This window comes from Rhea pennata, chromosome 2, assembly GCF_028389875.1.
Source record: "Rhea pennata isolate bPtePen1 chromosome 2, bPtePen1.pri, whole genome shotgun sequence".
NCBI lineage: Eukaryota > Metazoa > Chordata > Aves > Rheiformes > Rheidae > Rhea > Rhea pennata.
This window is the reverse complement of record NC_084664.1, coordinates 33487542-33507775: the sequence shown is the minus strand read 5'-3', so window position 1 is coordinate 33507775 and position 20234 is coordinate 33487542. Positions and strand designations below refer to the sequence as shown.

The 20234-nt window shown below is 38.6% G+C and overlaps 1 protein-coding gene and 1 long non-coding RNA gene across 6 annotated transcripts in view; one reads left to right on the top strand and one right to left on the bottom strand.

Annotated features, from left to right (window-relative positions):
- Positions 1-12032, bottom strand: part of HDAC9 (histone deacetylase 9) — a 491690-nt gene extending 479658 nt beyond the window's left edge. Inside the window, exon 1 of the mRNA XM_062569209.1 lies at positions 11868-12032. The gene's annotated coding sequence lies outside the window, so the exon portion shown is untranslated. The remainder of the gene's footprint in view (positions 1-11867) is intronic.
- A 239-nt stretch (positions 12033-12271) lies between these two features.
- The window catches only part of LOC134136075 (uncharacterized), a 38324-nt gene continuing 30361 nt past the window's right edge, over positions 12272-20234 (top strand). For 4 of the 5 annotated variants that reach the window (XR_009957427.1, XR_009957429.1, XR_009957425.1 and 1 more), the window contains exons 1-2: positions 12272-12465; positions 13138-13287. This is a non-coding gene — a long non-coding RNA (uncharacterized LOC134136075). Of the gene's footprint in view, positions 12466-13137; positions 13288-16953; positions 16991-20234 lie in introns of all 5 variants that reach the window. The other variant, XR_009957428.1, reaches the window with a different exon arrangement.

Below are 20234 nucleotides of genomic sequence, written 5' to 3'. Positions count from 1 at the left end.
TCAACTTTTCTTCATTAAATTATATTCAAAACAGCTCTGTTTTATGTGTAAATCACCTATACTCAGCAAGGAATGCACACATGCAAGAGGACTTAATTGTTAGGCCACTACTATAGATGGCATCATTAAATTAAATCTAGATATATCATTTATAATCTCTTTCTTTGAATTCCTCTCCAAACTATTCACTCTGAATTATGATTGGTAACTGAAGTGATTATTTAATTTGCTGGCTTGTTATTTTGTTTTTGTTTAACAATAAGAGGGAAAAATCCAGCTTCTCAAGTCTTTGTTTCTTGGTCATTAAGCCAGCATAAATCAGCATTGTCACTGAAGAAAGTGGTCCTAACTTATACCACTTATTCCTATATCTGTGCCACCTCATTCCTCTGAGCTGGCAGACAGAATCGCACATTAAACTGGATTAAAAAAAAAAAAAAAAAAAAAAAAAAAAAAAAAAAAAGGATAGATAGATACAGGTCAAAACTAATTATTTTTCTTTTTCCTAGATGAGTTTTAATTTCATTTTAACGGTCTGCTATTCTTGCCACCATGTAGCCACAATAATGTTTATGTTAGCACAGAGGAGGTGAATAAGAAAATGGCATCAACAAGTGACTGGAAGCCATAAGGTGGATGTAACCACTTCAGTAGCAGCGCTGACTCATACAAGTTTAAAGTGATAATGGAATTACAAAATTATTTACTTGAAAACATCATTTTTGAAACTGATGAGTCATTTAAAGTTTAGAAGCTAAAGCTTAGTCATATTTTAGCTAAATATTACATTGAGTCTGTATGTCAGATCCTTCTCATTATCCTCACCATTCCTTCTTGTACTCTGCTCCCTCTTTAACTTAGATATTTGAGTTTCTACCTTCTCCTCTTTCACATCCCTGAAATCCCACTCCCATTCATGATGGGAAGATACACACAACCAAGATGGGAAGATGCCACAGACCACCAGTAAAGGTTTTGCTGTGTTTCAGCTAGGATTAGTTGATTTCAAATATTTAAGAATTGTATGTACACTGGAAATCTTCAAGCTGTGAATACAGATAGACTTCATTAAAAAACTTACTATTGTCACATTCATCCTTCTTGTATTTTGTCTTTTTCGTCCACCACATATTGTCCTGTTGCACCTTATCTAGGTGGACTCTAATTCACTCTTTGATAGTACCAGCCTTAGTATACACAATGTTGTCTCTGGGTGCTACTGCAGACCAAATAAAAAGTAGCATCCCAAAATTAGGCTAGCCTAAAATTAAGCTAACTGTAGTACTTCAGTAAAAATATTTAAAATGTTCATATTTCATAGAAAGTATCTCCAAGAACTCAAGTATATTAGCCTCCTCCATGCAGTGCTGCTGTCGTTTCTATGCTAGAAGTACAGTAGTTGGCAGCGAGCTATCTTCAACCTCTCAAATGTTTTTACAAAAAACCCTAGTGTCCATGAACAGGTATATGTGAACTGAGGACAGTATATGACTCCAGAATCTACAAAAATAAGATGCATAGGAGCGAAAAAAAACATCCCTCAAAACAGCTAGAAAGACTTTAGTACTGAGCCAGCATACTCTAGAGTTCATAGAAGTTTCTTCTATGATCAAGGCGATATAATAATCTACATCTGGGCATACTTCATCTGAAAGGGATTCAAATCCAGCAAACTGATCTAAAATAACTAAATGGATTTTGTATCACAGAAAACCAGTGTTTTGCTTGTGAGTGAGAATAATACTATCAAAGATAAATTTAACTGAGGAACCAAAAACAGCTTCATACATCTATCTTCACTCTTTGCTGTATGTAGAAGAGGAGAGGCACAGATGAGGACATTTGAAAATTAACCTGAATTCAATTATATACTGAAACTATATGCACAAGGAAACATTTCTTTATCCCAAAAATATCTATTCCTAACAGACAACAAAAAGATTATTTATTTTGCTAAAACCATCCTAAAAGCCACTTTAGCAAACATTTTCAAAAATCAAAAATTAGAAACTTTAAAGCAAATATTTCAGTTTTTCATCAAAATAGATGAAGTTTAATTTCTCATCAAGTTTCAAGTGTTCTATGTTTATGCACTACTAAGTTTGTGAGGCTTTTTGTCAGAAATTATAGGCCATATCCTATATTGATTTTTACGGAAAATGCCTAATGAAAAAAGATGAGTTCTTTGCTTGTAGATCAATAGCAGGATATTTGCAGGCTGTAAAGATGACACATTTTTGTTTCATTGTCAATAACTGTGGGTTTTTTATAGGACATGCATACTTATTTATGATTTATTCTTGTTATATTATTAGCATCTTATTCAGTTACATGTTGGTAACAAAATGAAGTGGTTCCCAAATCATTTCATCTAAAAATTATCTTTCACTCTTGATACTGCTGCCAGTAATGCAGGCTAATGAAGGCTCTCCCCTGGACACAGTATCTTTCATCTCAACATTACTTAATCAGAAACAGAGTCACACTTGAAGAGAAGGTACATTTCTGTAGCCATGCAAATTTCCCATCCCTTTTTTAAATTTGCCTCTATCTTAGCTTCAGTAGTATCTAGTAGAAATCAGCATGATAGATATATTGTGTAATATATATTGTGTATCTGTTTTCTGTACATTTATACATTTTTACTTCATGTCTCCTTCTGTTACCACCTTGTCTGGTCTGTAAACTGAAAGGTCCAACCTCTGTTTTCTGGTAAGCATTCTCCTAACTGACTTCTAAATCCTTTTCTACTATGACACATCGCTTAAGAGACATTGAACTAAACATACTGTATGCTATTAACTGCAATCATGGGATCATATTACTCCCTATATTCTTCTTCCCATATCTTGCATTTCAACTTCACATAACTATCAAGCATATTTGAATACGGATTATAACTTAATCACCCCCTACCTTTTTTATGGACAGTTAGTTTGGAAATCAACAACTTACACAAGTTGTTTGAATGATTCCTTCCACCATGTTTCACCTACCTTTGTAAACAGTGCATCTCATCTGCTATAATTCCACACATACAGTTACTTTTACAAAACCTCCTGAAATTCCTTAGGCTGTCACTTACTGTGACTGACCACAAGCAATTTATGATTGCAAATGCCACCTCTGTTAATGATTACACTAACAATGTTACTCCATTTATTTCTGTCCTTTGTTTCATGCTTTGGCCTGTTAAACCAATGGTTAAGGCAGTAATTCAATTAGTACAAATTCAATTTTCTGCTCCACTTCAGGCCTCCTGCATGATTTTGGTCAAGGCATGTAAAAAGAAATATAAATTGCAAGTAAGCTTTGTGGCCCTAAGGTTCAAGACTGCAACTTGGCCATATCCTCACCCTTTGCTGCAGATGAGATTAAACTCCAGTTCATTTCTGCTCCCTACTTTCATTTTATGGGAAGGAAAACTAGGTGCACAAAGGGCAAAAAGGAAACCTGCGGCAAAATCCAGCCAGGTCCCTAGTGCAGATGATTTGGGTCAGCAGAGCAGACATAACCCATGTTAGAAGACCCTTTATAAAATGGGACTACCATTCCCACAAAGGTTCAGTAAGGATGAAGGATTTTGAGACATTCAGTGATGATTAAGAAACTATTTAAATATCTAAAATAGGTTGCTGAATTATTTAATGCTCATGATTTTGCTGTTTAGAGTTTGCAATGACAGAATGAATGCTCTCAGATTGTACGTTTTGTGTTAAAACATTTTAGGGGGACTCCGGAGGATTACACTAGCTGTACTTCAAAAACTGAGAAAAATTCTTTTGCATTCATTCTACACATTTCTGCTGAACATGATTCAATACAGTATTCTCAGATGAGCTCCTACTCTTCAAGAGACTAACAACATAGATCCTATGTTTCAGAATACTGGAAAGTAAGGTAAAATGTTGTTCAGTTCCTGGTGTGTATGCATTTCATATTCTGTTCATGATTGTAGCAGCTTTCCTAACATTCGCTTCAGTTATATTTGTAACAATAATATAACTAAAACAAATAGAAATCTCAAAACAAACAGGCACTGTTTTAAATACTGAATATTATTATATTACACACTGATCTCTCCATTTATACTATATTTTCAGAAAACAGAGTGCCCATTTACATCATAGAAAAAATGGCTTCAACTTCAACATCCAAATTCCACTTAATTAATAGCATGGCTTATTAATCAATGTTGGTTATATTGTCTACCAAAAGGGCAACTATGAAAAAATTTAAATAGTAACTGCATCTACTGTATACTGTCAGTATACACCTCTAACTTGAAGTTACTAAAATAGTAACTAGTAACTAGTTCCTAGACATACAGAAATATTGTGTTGCATCATTTTCTTCATATGCTTCTATGAAGGAGATACATTAAAATATGTAAGAAGTATTAAAATAAAATTCCAATGTCACACTACTTCCCTACTCCAGAACAGCAACATTCATGAATTTTTTCTGATCAAAACTATCAAATAAACTGTTTCTAGTACCCAAGCTGAAAATTCTTCAACACATATAACAGCTTTTATTAATTTTGTGGTTTCAAGATATTACAGTTCTGGTCAATATCTTATTCATGCGTGTCAGAATCTTGTGCTATTTAATATTGAATATACTTACAAATACGAAGTTTTATGATTCCTCTTTACCCACAACTTAGACATCATCTAGACTGCATCCAGTTTTGGGGTTCTCAATAAAGGAAAGATAATTTGGTTAGAGTGAGTCGAGCAGAAGCCACCGAGATGGTTGGTAACACTTGAGCTATACGGACAGGCTGAGGAAATCGGGGTTGTTAAGCCTTGAGAAGAGACATCTTTGGAGATGCCTAACATCAGCTTGCCAGTGCCTACAGGAAGGTTACTAGGAAGTTGGGGCCAGGCTCTTCTCAGTGATGCATGGCAGAAAAACAAGAAATAATGGTCATAAATTGAAACTGGCAGATTCTGATTCAACAAAAAGAAAAAATATTTTGCTATGAGGATAATTAAGCACTGGATCAGACTGTCCAGGGAGGTTGTGGAACCTCTTTCTTTGGAGATTTCCAAGACCCAACTGGACAAATCTCAAAGTAACATGTTTTGAATTCAGTGTTGAGCCTGTTTTGAGTAGGAGGTTGGACTACAGACCTCCCAAGATCTTCATTTCAACCTGAATGATTCTGATTTAGTGTAATCACAGACTTAGAAAAAAAGAAATAAAACTCCCAGTTTGGCCTGAATACATCCTAGGACATACCATTCTAGTTTTGGGGGTTTGGGGTTTTCTTGTTTTTTTGAGAGAGAGAATATTAGCACTCTTGGAAAAGGCATTAATGAGACTTCATCTGGGCATACCCTATCATTGTGGTCACCTGTACTGAAGAAATAAATCAGACTGAAAAAGAGAAGAGCTCTAAATATTTTGGAGGAATAGGGATATTCTTTTATGCAAGTAAATTAGAAGGGTTTGACTCAGGCAGGCAACAATGAAGGCTCAGAGGATGTAAGATTTCTGTTTTAAGTGCATCAAAAAGTAAAACCAGGAAAGCTATTTGACAGTGGGTATTCAAACAGCTATAATTTGACCCTATAAATCTATTAGCACACCTGCCTAGATTTCTCATTGCAAGTCCATCAGCATTTTCATACTCCTTACTTTAAAATACGCTCCAAGGTCAGTCCCTGGCTGTTACCTGCTGTTGCACATAGGATGCTGAGACAGGCTCATCTGCACACCAATTTATTTGCAGAGTTTCTAGTCGATGGCATACGCTGACAAAAGTTCCTTTGGGGAAAAAAATGAAAATTGGGTGGGGGGACAGACAGAGAAGGGAAAGGAAAAGGGTGAAAAGAATAAAAGAGAAAGGGAGAAAAGGAAATGGCAAATCTGCCTCCAACAGCTAGCCAGGAAAAGAACCGACAGTCTCCCAACAAGCATCCTCTTCTAGGCATCCTCTCCAGCACATCAGGTGGCCCACCATAATATTTCTCCCATAGTAACTATATAGATTTTGTCACAATCTGTTTGGATTCCCTATTGCTTGTTTCCACTGATGACATTATTAGCACTGACTGGAGTACTCTTTGATCAGAGGCAGGTGTTGCAAGCTGGCTGACTGACTGTTAAGCCTTGGTATATATCTTATTCAGTAATACTTATTAGATACTTAAATAACTTTAAACTAAAAGTTACGAAACAAAGCACAAGAAGTAGGGTGGAGGAAAAAAAAAAACGGTGACTGTTATACCAGTGGCAATCAATTCCCATGGGAAACCTGACATAACAACACCAGAGTTTGCAGGTGCAAGGCTATGAGAATAACAGAACAAGAACAACAGCATGGGGAGAAAAAAAAAGGAAAAATACTGCCACAGCAGCTTTGGAAAACACTGCCGCAGCAGCTTTGGTAAAAGGTTACAGAGCCAAGCTGCAAGTAAAAGGCAGACTCACAGCAATGGAAGACCATTAGCATTGCACAGGTTGAGGCACCTGAAGCACTGTGCAACACACCACCTACATTATGAACAAGTTCATGGTTCAAGTCTTCCCATATCTTGGATGCCCGCAAGGCTGACTTAATAACTTATTGCTTCCCATTTCTCTGGTGACAAGGACCATCTCTTCCTCTGAATGTCTCTTGTCAATCTGTTTAGTAAGACATTCACTGGATAGTGCCTTTTCAAGATTACAACAGCATGGCAACAAAAGCTAGACTAGTTTTTTCTTACTTTACTCATTTGTAGCATAAGCATTGGAAGGCTGGATCAACCCCTCAAATCTTGACAGAGCAAAGCATGCGACTTCTGTAACAATGCACACTTCTTCTGTCAGAAACCAAAGTATTTTAAACAGAAATTTGGTATACACAAAGCACAAAGTCCAGAAAAAGGACAATTCTCGCATTGTATTGTTCCAGACCACACTGTTTGTAAATCTAAAATAAAAATGGTGGCTGGTATCATACGTAAGACTGCTTTGCTATAACGGTCTTATGTCAGTTAAAACATATGTAGATTCTTTGTACAGTATGGTAAGAAAATCGCATACAAGAGGGAAAACTTCTGCAAAGGTGAAAAGCAAATGATCACTGCACATCAGTACTGTTGCAAAGGTTCTGAGAATGACGCTTGTAAGGTGGAAAGCTCATGGTAGCAAGGCAGCTATTTCTGGCATAACCATGACATTTCTAGAGAAAGGCCTTACCAGACTGTCTTGAAATCTTCATCTAGTCTCTGCAGCCAATAAATAGAGGAGGTTCAGGATTCCAAGGTCTGTCAGCTCTACCTGATTTCACTGATAGTCTTTTCTGAGCTACTGACAAAAAACTATATGAAGAAGATTTCACAGTGATGTGGTAGACCTAGAAGGAAAAAATGAACTAAGACAAAGTTTCAGAGCAGAAATGGAATGAAGAGATACATAAATCAGCATCTCCTATTTCAAGATTGAAGACCTGGGGACAATTAAAAGAAGTACTGCAAGTAGTCATCTTTTTACAGGCATTTCTGAACTATCTCTGCAGAAGACTGTTTCATTTCCTCAAACAAAAATAGTTTATATGTATGCAATAGTTTTAAAATCAAAGCTTTTAATTTTCCAATAAACTAATGGGAAAAGGGGATTTCCTTCCTACTATCTGCCTAGCTCATATAGTAGATAATACATCAAAAATGCTAAAGACAACATCTGATCTCAAAGGCTGTGTAACAGAAGTTTCCACTTTTCCTCACCTGTTAAAGGAATTTCAGAATTGCAAAATTCCTTCTTGCCAAACTTGACTTTTTAAGAATCTACGAGCAGTAAAGTCAAATCAAGTCACAGATCAGTTTAGCCCAGTATCTTGTCCTGAAGTAGCCAACAGCAGATGAGTAAGGAAGAGCAGAAGAGCAGTGCAACAAAGTAATGGTATCTCCTTGGAATACTCTGAAGTCTCCAGAATACTTGCAGGTTAAGGACTTTCTTATCTAGAAGTGTTATCGTTGTGCTATCTAGTCCTCAATAATTTTTTGATCTATTATTTTTTCTAACTAGTTTTTCAACCCCTGCTAACCTTTTGCATTGATTTTTGCACCTGCATTTTTTGTATTCTTTGTCAAAAAAAGTTATGTAACTATTGCAAAATAGAGAAGCATGAAAAAGTTTGGGTACATCCTCACGGGAAAGTTAGATAATAGCTTGCAGGTGAAAGGATTTTAAGATGTTTTTGAGCTGTTAAAACATTGTTTTTGTAGGTTAGTTAAGCACTGCCTAGTTGAAATTTTTAAGTTGCCTGAAGTTGAAAATGTGGAATTACTTTCAATGACTACTACCTTTACTACGAAATTATTCCATAATATTACAGATGTTGTTATAATATAGTCTTAAAACTAGAATAATTTTGTCATGTATGTTCTGAAGTTCACCAAATCACACATTCATTGAAAGTAAGTTGCATCAACAAATGATTGATTCTTTGGTTGTATATGATCATTCTAATCTAAAAGCTTAAGGCCTAAAGGAACAAATGAAAAGTTATCTCATGAAGTGATATATGTTAACTCTAGATATACCTTACTCACATTTCAATTTAGGTAAACAACCTAACCTTAAGCATTTTTTTCAGAGCAAGTTGTGTTCTTCAATCTTGCTTTTTCAGAAAACATTACTAAAATGCTGAACTGTGAAAAAAATGTGTTATTATGGAATAGCTGTGTTATTATGGAACAGCTAACATTTTGTTTTTAACAGCAAGTTACCTTTTCTCTCTTTTTTTGAGCTATGAAATAGATTAGGTACATTTCTACCTAAATGCAGCAATAGAAATAACATTTTCCTGTATAAATAGACTTGAAGAGATTGGAAAATGCTGTTAAATACTTATAACTTCAATTTCCCGTGAAAGTTAATTTCACATAAACAGTATATATACAGGCAGAAGTTTTTAAAAATTGTCAAAAATTCCTCAAAATATTTTGGAATGTAAGTTCATGGTTTTATTGGTTATGACAAGATGCTCTGAAGACATAGTGTATAATCCTCTGCAAATCTGGTTCAAATCTCTTCTGTGAGAGGGGAAGAAAACTCTCACTCCTGAGAGAGAATAAGCTCAGATATGTTTATACCATAAACCAGAAATACTTTGTATTGCAGTTTGTATACACACACCCAAGGTCAGTGCAAAGTAGCTAGTTTGAATATTGATGAGTATAAAATGGTAATATTACATAATGTTTAGTCAATACATGGTTAACTACATTTGCCATTCTGGAGATCACTAGAGTGCATTCCACCTTTTTGGCATTTTACATTGACTATAATAGTTCAAATATAACAGGATTTGATTATTTTCAAAACTAAATTTCTTCTGCTAAGTATTAGGAGAATACTAAAATAGTGAGTATTCCAACTACATTTAGTCATTCTTAAATATTCATCGTAATTGACACCAGGATTCTTGCAATTTTCATGACTATTAAGCTTGAATTTTATCAATATTTTCAGTATGCAAATTACATCTAAAGAGGCACTTCTATGGGACTTCCTAGTATAATGAGTTGAACAACTGAAAATGATTTTCCACTTTAACTACTTTCTAGAAAGTACATAATTTTATAACCAAATCTCTTTTTAATGTTATCTTCTAGTAAGAAATTAGAAAAAATACATATCATTCAATCACAACATTTTTTTTTTTTCAGGAAAAACTATCCCCAAAAAATAATTGCATCAAATTAAGCATGTATTGGGACTTTCAGTAGCCAAGACACTGTATCACTTTTGTTTTTAAACTGCTCTCAGGACAGGAAGATGCTGGCAAACAGAAGACATAGAACAACTTACAAATTACTGTGCCTGACTGGTCATGGAGTATTCACTACAACCTTCCCATAAATCTACATTTTATGTAACCAAACACTACTGTAGTTTTCAAAAGTAGCATTTTAATCTCAGATCGAAAAATATTTGTTTGCGTTATACATTCTCATAGACTTTGATCTCAAATAAAAAGGAATCTTAGATGAGAACAGTGTTTTGCATAGGGTTAACCTAACATATTGCTGCATTTGAATGAATCTGGTCACCAAGAAGTATAATGGAGTGGTTTTCTCTTTTTGGAATTCTGAATTGACAACGACATTTTATATAAAACAGAGATAGTTCAATATTTATATGAAGGAGCTCGCACCACTGGTAGCTAAACATGACTGACTGTAGCTTTTCTCTGGGGCCCTGACATGTTTTTCCCAATGTTTTAGTTCAAATCTCTGCCAATATAATCAAAAAGAGGTGTTAGAATGATGCGTTACTTGCATCATTGCTTGTGGAAAGGAATATACCTGTCCTGTACGTAACAAGGCAAATTAAGTGTGTGAGGGGATGGAATTGCCTTCCAGGAATGCTCTGCTATTATGACAGAGAACAGCCTGCATTTCTCTCTAAACAAAACAGGCAATCTGGGTACAAAACAAATGCGGGATGAGGCCATTACTACAGGACATATCGGACATGACAGAATAATTAGATGCAAAATACAGAAAAAAAGAGAAAGTTTGAAATATCTTCAACAGATCAAGGAAGGCTCTTGGCATGCAGCAGGGAAAAGAGAGAAAAAAAAAGGGGGGGGGGGGGCTCATCTGAAAAATCTTAGTGTGAAATACCCTCCCTTTTTGTTCACAGAGTTTTCAGGAAAGCTTATAGGCCTTTGTAAGCTTGCGAGTTAAATCTTGAATAGTTGTCACAAAATTATTCTTCTGTCACAGAAAACAAAATGTCATGGAACTAAAGCTGGCAATGCTGACAGATAAATATGTTAAAAATTCCTTGATTTTATGCCTGGGCTTATTCAGTGCTGTTTATGACAGAGATTCTCAATAACTCTTGCATTAGAAAAGAACATTCATGCACCTTCACATCTCAAAAGGTCTTCATAGTATGCTTCACTACTTCTCTCTTAATTTTAGGCTTGTTTTAAATACTCCTTTCCTATTTAATTCTCTTGTACTTTAACAATGTTTTTGGACCTCTTCAGAGCACTTAAAAATTCAAGCTGCAGTGGGCTGAATGTAATTTTTTTTTTTAAGATGAACACACGTTTCATGCACTGCAAGTAATACCAGGGAAAGAAAAACAGGTACTAAACACAGATGATTAATGATTCCTATTACATTCCATTTTAGACTAAAACTCAGACATTTTAGGCAAGTCAAAACAATTTTACCGTCACCAAAAGCTAGCCATTCCGTGGCCAGCGCCGCCACCCCGTACAGCTCCTTCGCAGGCGCCCACGCGCCGCGGGGCCCCGAAGGCGCCTTTTCGCGCTGAGGGAGGGCGCCCGCGCCCGCCCGCCCAGCGGCGCGCGGCCCCCGCCGGCTCCGCCGCGCCCCCCGCCGCCACCTGCTCGGCGCCGCGGCCCGCCTCGCCCTCCCGGAGCCCCGGCACGGCTCTCCGCCGGCTCCTCCGCTTCCGCGGATGCTGTACGATCGAGGCAGGTAGCCGGCCGCGGCGCTGCGCGGCGGCGGCCCCGCAGGAGGAGGGTGCTCGCAAACAGACACCCCCCCCCCGATTCAAGCAGTAAGTAAAATACATACACGGCAGATGCACCGAAAACTCCTTTTTCATCTGCGCTCCGAAGAAACAAAACTTGCCAGGGAATAACAGCCTCGCACCGACCTTCATCACCACCTTAAAAACCGGGAGCCGCACAGGCGCCCCAGGATGCTGACACAGCCCAAGTTCCCCAAAGCTGCCGAAAGGTCCTAAAACGCCCACCTCGCCGGAGGGCGGGAGGCGAGCGGAGGGAAGGCGCCGGGCTGGACGCCGCCGGGGCCGGGCGGCTCGTCAGCGCCCGGGCAGGGCCGCGCGGGCGGCTCCGGAGGCGCCCGCCCGCCGCCACTCACCTTCCCGCGCCGCTTCCTTATCTCCTCGCCGGCGGGCTGCAACTTCCAGTCCTTCCCCCAACTGCCATCTTCCAGGGCAGTGCGAGGGGGCGGCGACGGGACGGGACGGGAGCAAAAGTTGTCGCGGTCGCTGCTGCTGCGGCGGCGGCGGGGCTGGGGGGCCGGGGCCCCGGCGGCGGCGGCGCGAGTGGCGGGCGGGCCGGGGCCGCGGCGGCAGCTGGCGAGGGCTGGGCGCTGCGAGCGCAGCCCGTGGCGACACGAGGAGGATCGGCTAAAAATAGCCGCTCGGCAGCGGGAGGCGGAGAGGCCGCCGGGCTGCGCGGCGCTCCCCGCCGCTGCCGCTGGGGGGGCGAGCGAGCCGAGCCGTGCTGTGCCGAGCCGAGCCGAGCCGAGGGGCGCCTCGCCCGCCAGAAAGGGCGGCCCGGCCCTGCTTCTCCCCCGCCCCCCTACGCGTGAGCGCCGTCCTGCGCGGCCACAAGGGCTTCGCCCTCGGGCTGGCAGGAGCAGAGCCCGCAGGGCCGGGACGGCCGCGCCGGCTTTGGCCCAGGCCCCGGTGGCCTCCACAGGGATAACCAGCTCGTAACCTGCTCCCGGAGAGGTACCTGGGCTCCCTCGTGCCTCCTGCTGCCCTTCCACTAGGAACGTCCCTCAAATAAACCTCGAGGGAGGCGACGCACCCTGCCCCAGAGGAAGGGCGGGAGGCTGGCGTGGGGCAGGCCGCTGCCCGGCCTCCACGCGCCGGGCCCGTGGGGTGTTCCCCCTCGGCCGCCGCATCCTGCGGGGGTGCCGCGGTCCTGCAGCGCTGTGCATCCATGCGCTGCTTTCCCCTCTCTAAAACCTCTTTATCGGTCTTAAGTGTTCCCAACTAGAGGATGAGGATGCTCATCTTCCCGACCGAACTGTTAACAACCACCAGAATTCCCTTTTCCTAATACTGTTTTATATGGCATATGAAGCACTTTAGAACATGTAGTCTGTTTTAACTGCATTTATTTCCGTCTGAATTTACGGATGGATTTTGTCATTACTGGGAAGGAAGGGAGTGTGCTTTTATATCTGCCCTTCCAGAAAGGCAGCCTCAAAGAGGCATAGTTCTTGGAAATCAAAGCAATCCAAAACTTCTGTTTACAGTCTTTCACAGAAATCCTTTGGAGCTTGTATTTCTATATCTTCCACTTACTACTGTGGAAGTTAAATTACGTATTTTACTCAATGATAAAGTTTTTAATTTTTTAAGACTGATTGTACTTATTCTTTCCACTGTTTTCAGATACTAACTTTTTTCCAAAACAACCGCCTAAAATTGTCTTTTCCAAGATCGGTGAAGATAAAGCTGGTCGATAGAGAAAGAGATTTAGAATTTGGGGGCCTGAATGTCACTGACTGCTCAAGGGTTGTAACAGATGAAAATTCAAATGTGGTAAGCAATTTGTGTGTGTGTGTATCCCTCTAATCTTATTTCTCAAAATTAGAAATAAAACTGCTTCTGTGTGTATTTCAGCTTGGAGAGGAATCTCCTTGTTTTGTTTTGTTTTTCAATTTGGGAATGGATTTTAATGGTATGGAGTCATGGAGTACCATGGAGTGACAGATCTAAGTCTGAAGCAGCTGATCAAATCACATAGCACTGCTTCTCTGACAAATATATGCTTTTCAACTTGAGCTGTACTTTTACTTCATTAGGTAGTCTTGTCCTCTGTCTACTCAAAAGAAGCATCAGCATTAGAATGATATTCAAAAAAGTAGTCACTATTCTAACACTTTGTTAGGAACTTCTGAACTTATGCAGGTGGAAAATGACAGGAAAGTGTCTCCAAGACACCTTCAAGTTTTGGTTACTACTGTGCTTGATCTACTCTTTTCCACTCTGTGCCAATAAATACAGTCAAATGTTGCATGGTAATATCCAGGTGCCCTTTATCTAGCTTTTGCTAGGTATTGCTATTCCATTAATATATATTATATGCATTAGCTAGTGCTAATCCTTACTGATCAAAAAGGAATTACAGACTTGACTGATGTATTTTGCTGGAGTGAATGTAGCTGTTCTTTCAAACGTAGTGTTCCCCATTTTACCACTGTAATTTTGAGTTACACAAACATTTACTGAAAGACATGGGGGTGAGAAGAGAATGTGGTAAGTCTGCATTGTAATTTATAAGTTTAATTTATAAAGCCTGAGATGAGATGTTTAATTCCTTAAAACAATTTCATCCCTAAAAAAGAGACTTGCATCATCCTCATGGCTTCTTCTCTACCATATTGTGAATGCATCTCTGCTGACCATTAAGCCTTTGATACCCCTCACATACATACACTGTAATTTACAATAATTGGGTTTTCAAATGGGAAGAAAACATGTATATTTGTGACACAGAAGATGAGTAAGGTTGTTGATGAGAGGACCATGAAAGGTTTTGGAAACCCTACTGGAACAGAAAAGCTTGTCTTCCCCCTAGCTCTTCACTTACAGCAATACATTTATCAGGGACAATAAGAAAAAGTCTATAATAAAAAGCTTCATGTTTTGTCTTACATTCAATTTTATGTTCTTCCAACTGTTTCCTCAGAAGAAAAGCCTGAAGGAACTAGGAGGAGGGAAAAAAAAAGCAACTTTTTCCCCCTTGTTTTTGTCAGTCAAATAGAAGCACTGAAAATACTGAAAACAATGAAAAACCTCATAGCATTTGATAAACTCTTTGCCACATTAACACACATTTTATTACCATTTATACTGTGGAAGAGTAGTTCTTTCTCTGAGGTGTCATGCCTTCACTGAAAGCTAATTTAGGCACAGAGTTGTAGCAGCTCAGGAAGTCATGCTTGAAACAAGGAGAGTTGACCAAAGCATTGCTGTGCTGAAGAATTTAAAGAGTCTGCCTGCAATCCAACCTGGGTTCAGTACAAATCCTTCACTATGATATTGAAGGGAAATGTGTAGGATGTTCTTTACTGTTACTATCAAAATTAAGATGATACTCAGCTATGCCCCTTTCCAACACAGTGCATAGTTTCACAAAAAGTTATTTTCCTGTTGGAATGAACAGAAAAGATCCTTAAAATATAACAACACTGTACTTGCAGTGTGCAAATGCTTATTAACATGGATCTGAATAAGATGAAAATAACACTTGTCAGTGAAAAACGTTGAGGAATGAACAAAAGCTAAGTCTGCCCCATTAGTTGATGTTACATGCCAGCTCTTTGCTGAAACGATTAGTTCTTTTTGATGTGTTTCTGTTCCTGGACTGTCAGACAGCAAATCCTTTTCATTATCTCTGACAGTCAAGAGGCTTCAATTATTCTTTGGTGAAATCTTGCAATTCAACTATACTTCTAGTCACATCTAGAGCAGTCTGACAAGATGTACTTTACAGAGATGATTCTTACATTCCTTGAAGTTCAGGGAGGCAAGCACCTACTTTCTGAGTAAGATGAATAAGCACCCCAAACTTCACTGTTGTCTATTCTTTAAGTTTTTGTCCAGTTTTGAATGTAACTCATGATCCTGCTTCTTATCTTCAAAGTCCTGATAAATACAAGGCATGCTGTACTCTGTGGAAATCAATACTAAATACTTTTCATCTGTCACCTTATACAGCTAAATCCTTCAGATGCTTCAGGTCAGATTTTTTTTTAAGGGAATGAAGTTCCTAAAAATATCAACTGGCACTGGGAATTTTATAAAGAACATCCATGTACCAAGTACCTAAAAATGTATCCTCTTCTGAGCAGTGTTGTGAAATTATGTATGTTTTATACATATATTAATGCTTTCAAGAATATATGCTCTTACTAGTGTTTTACTGAGGAAGTTCACATTAGAACCAATGTTCTTCTCTAAAATTTTAAGATTTGTTTTTCTTCTCTAAGAAAAACATAGGAATTTTGGGGAAGGTTGTAACTTACTTGTGCTGTTTGTTAGCCTGACTGAGAATTAGTTAAAAGGTCTTTTGGATGAGACTGCTAGGCATTAGTAAAATATCTTACTTGATGGCTCATAAAGATTAAAATATTATGTGTTTCAGATTGAATATAATTGTTGGTTTTGTTTATAGAAAGTGTTTACCTTTTTCTTGTAAAAAAGAACAGTGGTTTAGCTGATCAGATAGTTTTGCGCAACTGGTAAATAACCACTTAACTGCTACAGAAGTAGGCAATCTAAAAAAATCAACATAGTTGCTAGCATTTTAAAGATAATAGGAATTTATTTTACTAACATTAACAAGAATAGCTTTATATATACTTAAATGACTTGTGAAAATATATTTCCTGCACAGTGGAGATATTTAATGTGTGATTAGCGGCCTCAGTCTCTATGCTTTCAGGAATGTCTACATTTGATAGGACTGTTCAGGTACTTAAAATTAAACATGTTATTATCCCCTTTGTTTAGTGCCAATGGTTCACCAGTATTTGGAAATCCATGGGTTGTTTCTCAGAAACATGATAGAATCAAGTGGTTTTGATCCAGTCCTGTATACAGAGAATGTACACAAATCTTACCTCCTTGTAAAAAATAATGGTACTTATTTGGTAAGTAGTACAATGAGTGACAGGAGAAAGATTACTTTCTCAGAGCTCCAAGCTTTCATACAACATTTATGCAGCAGCACTGTGCCCCCAAACTGTTTCTTTCACTCACTACTAAGCAAAGGTTTTCAAGTGCGCTCCTAATACTGTGCTGAAATGAGCAGCAGCTTAACTGAGCCATGCAGAACAAGTAATCATTCCTATCAAAAGAGGATCCAGGTTAAAGACTTATGAAGTGGATATCTGTGCAAAGATTCCCTGATAGCTTTAAACTAACCAGAACTGAGCCCTTTCCTCGCTTTCCAATATTGCCCTTCAGTCTTGATGCTGAATCCAGTTCTGTCCTGATCCTAACCACCTTGTCTGACGATATTGCAGTCCTACCTGCTTTTTGTTCATACCTTTTTTTTCCTCTCTTTTCTGCTACTGAGGTGCCACATTTATCTACACTTCGTGTTGAAGACATTGGCATGTCCCATTATACTGGTGCAAGTGATACTTCAGGTTTCCTAACTCTGTTCTGATTTCTGTCTCTTTGCTTTTTCTGATCTAGGTCTTTTACCTGGAGTCATCCTGACTATGAGACTCAGGTATTGTCTTTACTCTGAGTCTGATTTAGCTCTGCAGCAAGCTATCGCTCCACATCCTCTTTGCATAATGTGTGTTTTCTTGCTTTCTCCTTAATTTCCTGATGTCCTTGTTTACTCCTGCCATACCACATATAGTTCCACCAAAGAAGTGTTTACCTGTCATGATATATATCTCAGATTACAGGACTGAACACCTATTTCAACCTTGTCATGCTGATCCAGGAAGGTAGCTTCTATTCTTTCAGCTCTTACTAAGCTAGCAGACAGTAAAATACTCCTTCACTTATCCTGAATAGAAAATGGATTTTATCCAAGCAAGGATAGATCATAACTATATCAAGAACTGCCCACAGATCATAAATATATCTAGCTTACAACATTCCAGTATGCATCAGTCTTTATAAAAGTTTTATAGTTAAAAAAATAAAATATCCTACCTTTGCACTTGGTATGTCTTATTTGTTCCCTCACAGTCAATGTTAGCAGATAAAGAATATTATAAGCAAATTTATTCACTTTCTAACTGAACTACTCTTTTAAAATAAGATACATCTAAGTTGAGAAGAGGAACTCTCAAAGGAGCAATCTGATTTGAAATCTGACTAGCTCATGCTTATTTGGGTGGACGATTGCATCTGGTTGTGTCACGCGCTTATTACAGTTAACTGCATTAGAAGATCATAGCTGATTCTGAATGAAAGGGTGAGCCTGAAATTACATAGATCTTTCTCACTATAACTGATTCATCAGGTAGGATTTTTTTCGGCTTTCTGCCTGTCATTCATTTTTTATTATCCCACGCACTATGGTGATGACAGAGTTGTGATGAGGAACAAGCAGAGGTTGCTGTTTGGAGCCTCTGTCAACAAGCTTTATGCAGGCAGCTTGGGCATGACGATGATTCATTAATGATCAAACATGACCAACAGTATGAATATCTGAGCAAATTTCTCCCCATTCTGGGAGAAGGGGGAAAAATGATTTGATGGCATTATTATACCTTGCTGTGACTGTTCCTTCTTGTCCTGAGATGTCACTCCCTAGTTACTTTCCTTCTTAATATCCCATTGCTTGATTAGAAAGAGGGCAGTATGAACCACAGTGCCCATGGAAGGAGAGCATTTCTTCCACAGTTCACAGCCTTGGGAGGGTTATCATTGACTTGGCTTTCCCACTGGGCTGCGTGACCTGTAGCTGTAACTGTTTGCTGTTGCTTTTGTTGACTTAAGCATGGATTCCATTAGCATGGCAGCACGGTAGGGCTTAGCTCTACTGTTAAACAGTTCCTCAGTTAAACAGTTCCTTGTAGATAATTGCACAGGCATAGGATAATTTTGTAATTATGTTTGTTATTAACAATAAAATATATATTTCGTATTGATGTCCATGACTTTTGAAGGCTACTGAGATAAAAATTAAGACATAACTCCTAGGCAGGTGGAGAAGGAACAGAGGGGCTTAGCCCCCGCTTAGTGCTCATGAACTTGGGCAAAGGCAGCATGTGCTTCTCTCAGAGGTATTGCTGTCAGGCTGTGTGGCTCCTCTTTCAATTTCCGTTAGCACTGTAGGCCCCTTGATATGATTAGTTTCTACTTGGCCTTAACCTTGTCGGCTCCCTTTTGGTATTCACATATTATCAACGAAATAATGCTCGTTTCTGAAAATGACCAGTTCCATTTACATTTCATAATCTGTTGAAAGGAAAAACATTTGCAACTGAATAAGAGAAGGAAGGAGCTGTCAACTCTGTTTTGTGATTACTTCCCACAAATGTTCTCACTTTTTACTTTAAAAAAGTGTTCTGACAAAAATATTAACACTAATAGTACAGTATGCATATGTTCTCAGAGTATAAATAGTGCAACTTCATCTCATGAGATAGCTAAGGGCTCTATTCAATGACTGTAATGAGATTTGAAGTTGTTCAGCACCTCGCAGCAGGCACTCAGCACACATGGGGAAGGCAACAGGCTAAACTGATCACATGAAATGTAAAGCACCATCAGTTCTTATCAAAACCAAAGGGAGTCACAGAACTTCAGTGCCTGCAGCATCAAGCCTTCCCTTCTCTGATGAACTTAAGAGAACATTTCCTTCTCTGTTGCACTGTATGAGCATCCTCCAACAGGCACATCCTACAAACAGCAGCATCCAGCTTTCACACAGAAAGTGAAACTTGTTCCCTCCAAATTAGACTCCCTTTTCAGGCAATACTGAGAAATACCTTGATGGAGCAATTCTTCCCATTCAAATATAGGAGCCTAAATTAGATGAGATGAATCCCACCCAAGTGTCTGCTCTCCTTTACTCATTCTTTACCACGTTTCTTTTTATTACAAGAAGTCTTGCAGGCGATTTTTTTTATCAATCAAGTTGACAGAAAAAACTTCTCACATGTAGGCCATCAAGGAGAGATCAGTCTAATCTTACATAAATTCTGGTCTCCTAAAGTTAGTATCCAATTGCAAGTGGATATGCAGATGTATTATGTTTAAGAGTATGAAGCAGATACATGCAGTGTTTTGCAATCGCAAAACTATAGTATGAAGTGGACACTGACAATACTAATGGATTTGATTTTTAAAAAATGATGATCTTGCAACAAATCTGATATGATTTGTATGGAAAGTCAGAAATGAAAATTAACAAGAAGTATCCTACATACAAAAAAATAATACTTCACCTATTTTTAATACTCCGGTTTAATGTTTTGTGTCCTCTGCTGTGTTTCATACTTTTATTTTTGTTTTTTTACCACAACTATTTTCTCTTAGCTAAAGAAAATCAGGAAATGTTGCTGACTGGAAGACTACACTTAATTTTTATCAACCTACCATTTCTTTTCAATATAACTGAATAATTGTATAGAGGACACCCATATTCACTATATTGCATAAGTGCCCAATTTCTAAAAAAAATTCACACAATGTATTGTACCCTGAAAAGAAAAATGTACTTGATCAGTGAATACCACCTCTTTTATGAGAGTAAAATATTCAGGGTTCTGGAGGTTTAGTTATATCTTTCTTTGTGTTATATATTAGAAAGAATGTTCATAAATGGTTCAACATGGCATAAAATTTTGTAATATACATAAGTATCTATAAATGTATAAGTATATATAAATGCATTCATAACATTTAAACACACACAAATATATTCTAGGTTACAGGTGACAGGTTACTGGAGTGTGTGTGTGTGTGTGTGTGTGTGTGCGCGCGCGTGCATGCAAATGAAAGATTTT